This window comes from Mobula birostris, chromosome 8, assembly GCF_030028105.1.
Source record: "Mobula birostris isolate sMobBir1 chromosome 8, sMobBir1.hap1, whole genome shotgun sequence".
NCBI lineage: Eukaryota > Metazoa > Chordata > Chondrichthyes > Myliobatiformes > Myliobatidae > Mobula > Mobula birostris.
The window spans coordinates 7,833,000-7,844,282 of record NC_092377.1 but is presented as its reverse complement, the minus strand read 5'-3'; positions in this window follow the sequence as shown (position 1 = coordinate 7,844,282).

Genomic DNA, 11,283 nt, shown 5'->3' with positions numbered 1-11,283 from the left:
CCTCAGGAAAGCAGCCAGCAAAATCAAGGTCCCCACCCTTTCCGGACATTTTCTCTGTTCCTCTCTCCTATCGGACAGAAGACAAAACGCCAGAAAGCACGCACCCTAGGCTCAAGGAGAGCTTCCATCCCACTGATATAAGAAAACTGAGTGGTTCTCTAGTATGATAAGATGGACTCTTGAGCTCACAATCTACCTTGTTATGATCCTGCACCTTATTGTCTGCCTGCACTGCACTTCGTCAGAATCAGGTTTAGTATCACTCGATTATGTCGTGGTTTGTTGTTTTAGGACAACTATAAGATAAATATAAATTACAATAAGAAATATATTCAAAATAAATTAAATGAGTAGTGCAAAAATGAGAGCAAAAATATTCAGGTGATGTTCATAGGTTCATTGTCCATTCAGAAATCTGATGGTGGAGGGGAAGAAGCTGTTCCTAAAGCATTGAGTGTGGGTCTTCAGACTCCTGTGCCTCTGCCTTGATGGTAGCAATGTCTAGGGTGATGGCGGGCTGTTACATTTTATCCAGCTTTCTATTGTTGTTTTACTTGTGCCACTCTATGCACTGTGCAATGATCTGATCTGTATGAATAGCACGCAAGACAAGCTTTTTCCTGTGTCTCAGTACATGTGACAATAATAAACCAGAAACAATAATAAACCAGATTCCAATTCCAATTCTACCTCTGTGCAATAAGTTGCATTATTCCTGTCACCTTGATCCCCCAATGGCTAATAATGATAAAGCCTGCTCTCTACCCTCTGTGTCAAGGTGTTTAGGACACCTCTGTCCTAAATAGGTTCCTTAAAGCTGTCATAGCCGGGGGTGGGGCGGTGTGGGATGAGCTCCCACTGCCTATTAAATGTTCCCAATGGCATGCATCTCAAATAGCCTCTGACAACCAAGTCCAACTCCTGGCCTTCACATGCAACTTAACTACTAAGTTCGGCAGAACTGTTTCCACTGACAGGACAAAGGGTAAAAGCGGGTTACTGGCACCTTAAAAGTCTCTTTGGGCAGATGGGGCTCATCAGTCTAGTTTGGCAGCTCATCTTGGAGAAGGGAGACTCTGATCTTAAATCTCTGTTGTCTTGTGGTTATACCCACTCATGGGGAAGTGTTTGGGACTACTCCCCGAGGAAAAATCTGGAGCTGGAGTCCCTAAGGCAATCCTACATTGAGTTCAACGCTGACTGGCAACTTCTGCGATGCCTCTGGTGCCAAACTGTATCAGTCTCTGCCATTCCTCTGGCAACAGCTTGTTCTCCATATGATACTGCCCTGGCTTGCTAATCACATAGGGTTTGCAATGTCCATGGTTGACTCAATCAATGGAGGGGCTCTTACATTCCTACCTGATGCAATGTGCCCGTGATGCTGCTGCAAGTAGGTTTTTCATTTCACTTGTTCATACATTTATTTGTGCAGACAACAATAAACTCAAATTCGACTTTAGTTGCCTGAAAGCCAGTATCAATTTGATGGACCAAATGGCTTCCTAGGTCGTAAGACAATGTGGGAAAGAAAAATACAAGGGCTAGAGGTTTTCCAATGAGCAATTTTATTTGCACAATGTTTATTTAACATGACACTAAAGACAGGCAAGATACAATCGTAGGCAACTTCTACCTGAAACATCAGGAAACAAGAAAAAATCCCCAGTGTTACTTTCCAGTTTTATAAATCAGCATTTCTATTTTTCCTTGCAATAAAACAAATCTGACAGACAACAAAGATGTTATTCAAACAGTTCTAAATATATCTTCAGTTTCTCGTGAATGTAAATTTCAAGCTTGGCACTTATATAAAAAAAATGGGAATTGTCTTATTTACAAACGAGGACCAGAGGGCACAGCCTCAGAATAGACTATTACATAATTTGCAGTTTTAAAAATTATGTATTGCAATGTACTTTTGCCGCAAAACAACATATTTCACGACGTGTCAATGATATTAAACGTGTACTCGTTGGAGTGTAGAAGAATGAGAGGAGGGGGATCTCTTATTGAAACCTATCGAACATTGAAAGGCCTCGAAAGAGTGGACATGGAGAGGATGTTTCCTCTCGTGGGGGAGTCTGGGCCTCAGGTCTCAGAATAGAGGGATGTCCCTTTATAACAGAGACGAGGAGGAATTTCTTTAGCCCAAGGGTGGCGAATCTGTGGAATTCTGAATGGACATTGAACCAATGAACAGTACCTCACTTTTTTTTTGCACTATGTATATATACTTCACTATATATATATTTACTTACTGTAATTTACAGTTTTTGTTATTATGTATTGCAATGTACTGCTGCTGCATAACAACAAATTTTACGACTTATGCCAGCGATATTAAACCTGATTCTGGTTCATTACCACAGACAACTGCGGAGGCCCAGTCATTGGGTATATTTAAAGTGGAGGTTGATAAGTTCTTGATTTGTCAGGGCATCAAAGGTTACGGGGAGAGGGAGAATGGGGTTGAGAGGGATGATAATTATCAACCATGATTGAATGGTGGATGCAGACTAGATGGGCTGAATGGCCTAACTGTGCTCTAATGCCTTACAGTCTTTGCTTCCCCATCAGAGATTTGTTCGTCAGGTTCCAAACGACATTGGAAAGAGATTCCTCTCACTATATGTCATCTAACCTATGCCCAAGTGAGGCAGACTGCAGACCGATGAGGCCACTCAGCCCGTCAGACCAGTGCCGTCTCTTTGCAAGAGATAATTCATAGATGTCCCAGCTGTCTTTGAATTGGGGAGCAAAAAATCATCCTCCTGATCATGGTCAGTGACCCATCTCCAGTTCCACGTTAACGGACCACGTTGGAAAATTTCCTTTCTCCAGACCAATTCCCATTCTTGACGTGCAAAGCTGATGTTTGATCAGACCACGCCCCGGCTCACCTAGAAATTGCCCCGGCACCTCTCTACCCTTTGGAGTTTCGTCACAGATAATCCCAGCTGAATTATATGCCAGCATTTGCAAACCAGATGTCTCCTGCCTATCCAGTGTGGGAAGGGGTGCAGGAACCAACCTCCTCTCATGGACTCTCTCTGCACTTCTCACTGTCTCAGTAAAGCAGCCAGCATAATTAAAGACCCCACCCATCCTGAACATTCTCTCTTCTCCCCCACTCCCTTCAGGCAGAAGATACAAAAGCCTAAAAGCGTGTAGCACCAGCTCGGGGGTGGCTGTGGGTGGCACAATTAACGCAACACTATTACAGCGCTAGCAATCATGGTTAAATTCCTGTTGCTGTCTGTACAGAGTTTCTACGTCCTCCTGACGACTGTGTGCGTTTCCTTCCACAAGCCAAAGACTTACGGGTTAGCAAGCTGTGGGCTAATTGAATCATTTTCACAGTGAGTATTACCAACATCCCATGCCTACACTTACAATAATTAGATAACATTGGAAGTGTAAACCGTTCAATACTAACTATAGATGTACGGGTTCGGGTCAGTAATTTGTGGGCATGCTATATTGACACTGGAAACATGGTGACATGTACGGGCTGTCCCCAGCCTAGCTCATCCTGAGACTGTGTTGGTCCTTGTTACCAACAATACATTTCACTCTGTGTTTTGATGTGCAAATAAAGACAATCTTTAATCTTCCTGTGCAATGGCTAGGACAGTTTGTTCTGAGTGTGGATGTGTCAACAAGACCGTCACGGTCTCCGGAATTTCCTCACTTCTCCAAAGAGATGACACGGGGGGAAGTTCCGAGAGCTAAGAGCTGCCAGTCCAAAGACCAGTTAGGGTTAGTAAGTTGTGGGCACGCTATGTTGGTGAAGCAGGGTGACACGTGCGGGCACATCCTTGGACTGTGCAGGTTGTTGATGCAAATGGTGCATTTCACTGTATGTTTTGATGCACATATGACAAGTAAAGGTAATCTTTAACATATTTAACTAAAGCAGTCATATAGATCCATTTGGCAGAGAAACAGGCCTTTCAGCCCATCTGGTCTATACCAACCTAGATGTCCCATTCAAGATACAGTAGTCTCAATTGCCTGCATTTTGCTCAGACCCCTCTACAGTGAAATGCATTGCTTGCCTTCAAACAACCAACACAGTCCGAGAATGTGCCGGGGGCAGCCTGCAAGTGTTGTCATGCTTCTGGTACCAACATATCATGCCCACAACCCACTAATCCTATCCTGTACCTCTTATCAAAAGTGGGAGGAAGCTGGTACCAACATAGCATGCCCACAACCCACTAATCCTAACCTGTACATCTTATGGAAAGTGGGAGGAAGCTGGAACACCCAGAGGAAACCCACATGGTCACTGAGAGAACGTAGAAACTCCTTACAGACAGTGGCAGGAATTGAACCTTGATCACTAGCGCTGTAATGTGTTATGATAACCACTATGCCACTCGGCCACCCCAATTCAACAGGCATGATAATGGATTTAATGCCCTTTTCTTCTTTAAGTCAGTGCACTTGGAAAGCGTTGTAAGTGGCCATACCACCATCTGGTTTGGAGGGGCCACTGCACAGGATTGGGAAAAAGCTGCAGAAAGTTGTGAACTCAGCCAGCCTTACCAGGGGCACTGGACTCCACAGCATCAAGCACACCTTCGAAAGGCGACACCTCAAAAAGGCGGTATCCATCACTGAAGACCCCCATCATCTAAGACATGCCTCCTTCACACTGCTAGCATCAGGGAGGAGGTACAGAAGCCTGAAGACACACACTCAACAATTCAGGAACAGCTTCTTCCCCTCCACCATCACCTTTCTGAATGGACAATGAACCTCTGTACACGACCTCAATATATTTTTTGCTTGCTTTTTGCACTAAGTATATAATTTAATTTTTAAAGATATATTTCTTATTGTAATTTATAGGTTTTCTTGTATAGTGCAACGCACTACTTCTGTAAAACAAATTTCACAACACATGCCAGTGATATTAAATCTGATTCTGCTATGACCCTTCTAAAAAACTAATATTTATATTGCAGAACCATTGAGTGAAACACTCTCACCATATGCCTGTGTAAATATCCAGTGCATGAAAGAGATTATCAATGAAATTCACTAGAGGGAGTGCGATATTTACAGCTTCTTCACCTCTGCCATCAGATTTCTGTCTGGACAATGAACCCATGTCCACTACCACACTATTGTTTGTTGCTCTCTTTTTACATTACTTAGTTAATTTGTTTGTTTTTAACAATATTTCTTGCTGTAATTTATGGTTTCTTTTTAAAATTATGTATTGCAATGTACTGCTGCCACAAAAACAACAAATTTCATGACACATACCGGAGATATTAAACCTGATTCTGATTCTGAATATTAACAGAGAAGACTGATATGTAAATCCTCCACGTATAAACTTCGTAAGTTACTTTAATAGTAAATAATATTTAACAGCTTCATTAACTTGACTCAAACTGTAGATCATCCCATAGGGAAACGAGAAATAGCCCTTTTAAAGTTTGTGTTTCTGAGTTCCCTTGGTCTCAGAAAATACAGGAAAGGTAACACATTACATTGTGAAAGTAAATTCTGTGACACAGGAAGCTGATTCTCTTGCAGCCATACATTCACAAGTTCAAGTACACTCAGTGGCCACTCTATTAGGTACACCTGCTCATTAATGGCAATACTAATCAGCCAATCACGCGGCAGCAACTCAATGCATAAAAGCACGCAGGCATGGTCAAGAGGTTCAGTTTTGTTCAGACCAAACATCAGAATGGGGAAGAACTGTGATCCAAGTGACTTTGACCATGGAATGATTGTTGGTGCCAGATGGGATGGTTTGAGTAGCTCAGAAACTGCTGATCTCCTGCTGATTTCCAGAGTTTACAGAGAATGGTCAAAAACCAAACAAACAAACAAAAAAAAATCCAGTGACTGGCAGTTCTGTGGGTGAAACCCCCTTGTTAATGAGAGAGGTCAGAGGAGAATGGCCAACCTCTGCAAGCGACAGTAACTCCAATAACCACAGGTTACAACAGCGGTGTGCAGAAGAGCATCTCTGAACACACAACACATCAAACCCTGAAGTGGACGGGCTACAGCAGCAGAAGATCACACTGGCTTCCACTCCTGTACCTTATATAACGGGGCCACTGAGTGGATATTGTTAAATTCAGTAACATACAAAGCTGATTATAAATGCTTTCACTGACAGTCTCACATTCACAAGTTCAATTAAATACAAACGGTATTGTAGTGGGTTACCATTCAAGTGTGTGATTATCATTCTGGTTGAATTTCTAAGCAAACTGGGGGGAGCTGGAGCAGCAGACTAAATCTTAGAGCGGGGGTGGACTGAGCAAGAAGACCGGCTCAAGGAACTGAACCCAATCTCACCTACACAGAAAAGAAGCCAAAAGAATTTGAGAGGGAACATCCCCACTTCCCATGACCGCAACAAACCGCAGGGAGCTGTGGACACTTCATCACGTGACCGAAACCAGCCTCCCCTCCCTGGACCCTGTCTACACTTCTCGCTACCACGGTAAAGCACCCGGCAAAATCCCAGACCCCACCCACCATGGACAATCGCTCTTCTCTCTCCCCCTTCCCCATCATGCAAGCGATGCAAAAGCCCACAAGCACATACACCAGGCTCAAGGAGAACTTCTGCTCTTTTGTTATAAGTCTACTATACGATAAAACAGACTAATAGACCTCCTGTACGGTAAGATGGACTCTTGGCTTCACAATCTACCTCACTGTGGCCTTGCATCCTATTGTCTACCTGCACTGCAGTTGTAACACTTTATTCTGCATTGTTACTGTTTTACCTTGTACAACCTCAAAGCACGGTGTAATGTTCCGATCTGTATAAACAGATTTTCACTGTATCTTGGTACATGTAACAATGATAAACCAATTCCAATAACACATTTATTAATCAATTTTGGCCCTCTGAATATAAGACAAAGGAGCCAAGTTCGGCAATTCAGCCCAGTGAGTCTGCCCCACAGATTTCTAAGTCATGGCTGATTTAATTGGAGTATTGACAGTAGTTTTGGGCTTCTTATCTAAAGAAATATACAATGGCCTTGGACGGGGTCCAGAAGAGGTTCACGAAAAAGATTCTGGGGATTAAAGAGTTTATGTATGAGTAGCGTTTGATTGGCACTGGGCCTCTATCACCGGAATTTAGAAGAAAGAGGGGAGGTCTCATTGAAACCTATCAAATGTTGAAATATCTCAACAGAATGGATGTGGAGAGGATGTTTCCTATAGTGGGGGAGTCTAGGACCAGAGAGCTCCATCAGAACAGAGATGAGGAGGGATTTCTTTAGCCAGAAGGTGGTGAATCTGTGGAATTCATTACCCTAGGTGTCTGTGGAGGCCAAGTTATTGGGTATATATAAAGCAGCGCTTGATAGGTTCTTGATTAGTTAGAGCGTCAAAGGTCATTGGGCAGAAAGCAAGAGAACGGGTTTGAGAGAGATACTTGCTCCCACCACCATCACACCTGGCAGCATGTTCCAGGCATCCACCAATCTCTAAGTTAAAAAGAAATCCCCCTACATATTGTATCCCTTAAACTTTCCCCCTCTCAACTTTAGTAGTTGGTTTCGAATGGCATGTGCCTCAAATAGCCACTGACAACCAAGACCAGCTCGTGGGCTTCACTTGTGACTTAGCTACTATGCCAGGCAAACCATTTCTGCTGATGGGAAGAGGCAAAAGCAGGTCACTGGTGCCTTAAAACCCGTTGCTTCTGGCAGATGGGGCTCATCAGCCGCAGTCGACAGCTCATCTAAGGAGAAGGAAAACTCTAATCTCAAACCTCCGCGGCCTTGTGGAGGGATGGGGAAGGGTTTGGGAGTAAACCCCAAGGGAGAGATCCAGAGCTGGAGTCCCTAAGGCAGCCCTACATCAAGTTGAATGCTGACTGGCAACTCTTGCAATGCAGTTGGTGCCAAACTGTATCGGAATCTGCTGTTCCTTCGGGTGGAGATGCGTGGAGAGGGGGTAGCATTCTACATTGGCAACAGCTTGCTCTCCATATCACACTGCCCTGGCTTTTATAGACAGCTAGGATACAACATCCATGGTCAACCCTGACCAAAGTAGGCCTCAGGCCTCTGACCTTTGACATTTCTACCCTGATAAAAACATATTGACATGATGAGGGACAACTTGTTAGCGGTTTCTAAGATTATGAAAGGTGTAGATCAAATGGTCAGCCAGCACCTTTTTCCCAATGGCCAACACCAGAAGACGTTGTTTAAGGAGGGTGGAGGGAAGTTTAGGGGAGGCATCGGAGGTAAGCTATTCACACATACCAGTGTGTGCATGGAAAACATGGCTGGGGTGGTGGCAGAAGTGGATATAATGAGGATATTTACTTAAATAGGCACATGGATGATAGAAAAATGGAGGGCGGTGTGGTAGAAAACAGTTAGATTGTCCTTGGAGTAGCTTAAAAGGTCAGCACCACATTGTGGGCCGAAGGGCCTGTTCTGTGCTGGAAAGTTCATGATTTGTGTTATTTTAAAAAGATAAAGATTCTTAAGGATATGGATGAAAGAAAAATGGAGGGTTATGAGGTGTGTAGATTGATCTTGGAACAAGTTTATGTAGGTCAACACTATATACTGTGCTGTACTGTTCTAGGTTCCGTTTTCTACCCGGCCAATGCCTTTCAAACGTCTATCCCAGGGGTTCTTAACTGCGGCTTCATAGATAGATTCCAGTGTGAACTTGGAAGGGGAAAAAATACATCTTTATTTTCACTAACCTCTAACTAAAATGTATCATTTTCCTCAATTATGAATATTGGCAGTATCTGTGACTTTGTCACCAATGGAAATCACAGATATTTTCATATCACATTACAGTTGTTACAAATATCTCAAAGTATTGTTTACGGCAATGCTCATCGCCACTTCAAAATTAAGGTAGTTATTTAATATATTCCTCCAAGCGAACCTCAACCTTGTCATAGGGTTTGGAGGCTTTGTGTGCCTCAATGACCTGGAGAGCGATATCGTCTGGAGTCAGGACTCCATGCTTTGGCAAAGGGTAGAGGCCAGACCAAGAGTGGTCCACCGGTCCTCCAGGTTCGGGGGTTCAGCTCAGGACTAACCCCGACTGGTCAAAAAAATTGTTATTGAAACAGCAATGAAGAATCCTTCTTTAGCTGTGTGCGATGGTATGGTCAAACAGAGAAGGACCTTCATTGCTGCCCTAAATGCCTGTGGCATAATGATCAGTAAAAACAAAATGCGTTAAAAAGTAGTACGCTTATTACTGTATCATAAACTTGTTTCATTAATATTTTGTTAACTGTATTTCAATATTATTGGTTGATTTTGTAATCCTGTGTATTTTATTTTTATATTTAAATACAATTTTCTGAGAAAGGGTGCATAGGCTTCACTGGGCTGACGGAAGGTCCATGGCATAAAAAAGGCTCAGAACCCCTGGTCTATCAGGTCTCTTCACGGATGCTGCCTGACTGGCTGAGTTCCTCCAAGGCGACCCATTGTACAGAGAGATTGGGCTCAGAAACCCAGCCAGTCAGGTCTCTCCTCAAACAACCAATCACTGCTCTAGGGTGGGTTCAATGTTCTAAGTAATTTATAGTCAAAGTACATATATGTCACCATGTACTCCCCTGAGATTCATTTCCTTGTGGGCAATCACAGTAAATACAGGAAACACAATGGAATCAATGAAAGACCGCACCCAAAACAACAAACAACCAATGTGCAAAAGACAATAAACGGTACAAATTCAAAAAGAAACAAGAGGGAAATAACAACAAAATAAAAATCAAGAACATGAGATGAAGAGTCTGTAGGTTGTGGGAACATTTCAATGGTTGAGCAAGTGAAGTCAGGTGAAGCTATGTCCTCTGGTTCAAGAGCCTGATGGTTGAAGGGTAATGAAACTGGTGGTGTGTGTCCTGAGACTCCTGTGAGAAGTGAGCATGTCCTGTATAGAGGGGCTCCCTGAAGATGGATGCTGCTTTCCTACAACAATGCTCCATGTAGATGTGCTCACTGGTGGTCGGAAGCCACGGCTGTTGGCTGTATTAAAGTACTGGCGCCTGCTGGGCACTGTACTGCTTTTTGTATTTGTTTTCCACCTGCTAACTGGACCCTAGCCTTCCCACCCAGCTATCCCGGTTTACAGGGTCAGGCTGGTAGGCACCGGTCAGATGTGCAGTGTAGATCATTCTGACCAGTTCCATCACTGCCAGGTATGTAGGCTCCAATCTGCAGGATTGCAAGAGGTTGCAGAGGAGGGGGTCCCAATCTTTTATATGCCACGGCGTGGACCCCCATCGTAACCCAGGGGTCCGTGGACCCCTGTTCTAGACTTAAGACATCACAAGCTCAGCCTGCCTGAGATCTCTCCTCAGTGTGACAGACCCAGCCGCCCAGCAGACAGCAAGTGCTCAGCAGTGGAAGGGATGAGCAGTTTCAAGTTCCTGGGTGTCAGCACCTCTGAAGATCTGTCACAGACGGACTGTCCTGGAATAGGAGGACTGTGTATGTGGGTGTAGTTAGGGGGAATGGGCTTGTTCTGCTGTTGTTGTTTTGTCACTAGATGTGTTTTGTTTCACTGTGGTTCTGTGTTATTCCGCTATGCTGACTCTGGAACGTGGGGTGACACTTGTCGGCTGCCTCCAGCACATCATTGGGTATGTTGGTTGTTATTACAAGCTACGCATTTTATTAGGATTTTCAATGTACACGCCTCTGCTTTCTGAGGAGGCTGAAGAGAGCTGGACCTTGCACATCCATATTCACGTCATTCTACAGAAATGCAGTAGAGAGCATCCTAACAAACTGCGTCACTGCACGGTACAGAAACCGCACTGTGGCGGAGAGGAAGGTTCTAAGATGGTCTGTCAAAACTGCCCAATGCATCACTGGCACCAGCCTACCTGCCATACAGAAAGCTGCTGGAGAAGGGACAGAAACCCACCCTGCTCACTGACTGTTTGTCCCACTCCCATCAGGGAGGAGGCCACGCCAGCACCACCAGACTCAAAAACAGTTACTTTCCCCAAGCAGTGAGGCTGATCAACACCTCCACCCAGTAATCCACCCTCCACACCCCAACAACCACTGCTTTATTATTTCCTGTCAGTCACCTGATACACAGACACTCCTGTACCTAAAATCACTTTGTGGACATACAATCAATCTATGTTTATAAGCTATCTTATGTATTTATATGTGTTGCTTTTTATTATTATTGTGTTCATCTTTCATGTATTTTTGTGCTGCATCGGATCTGGAGTAACAATTATTTCATTCTCCTTTACGCTTGTCTACA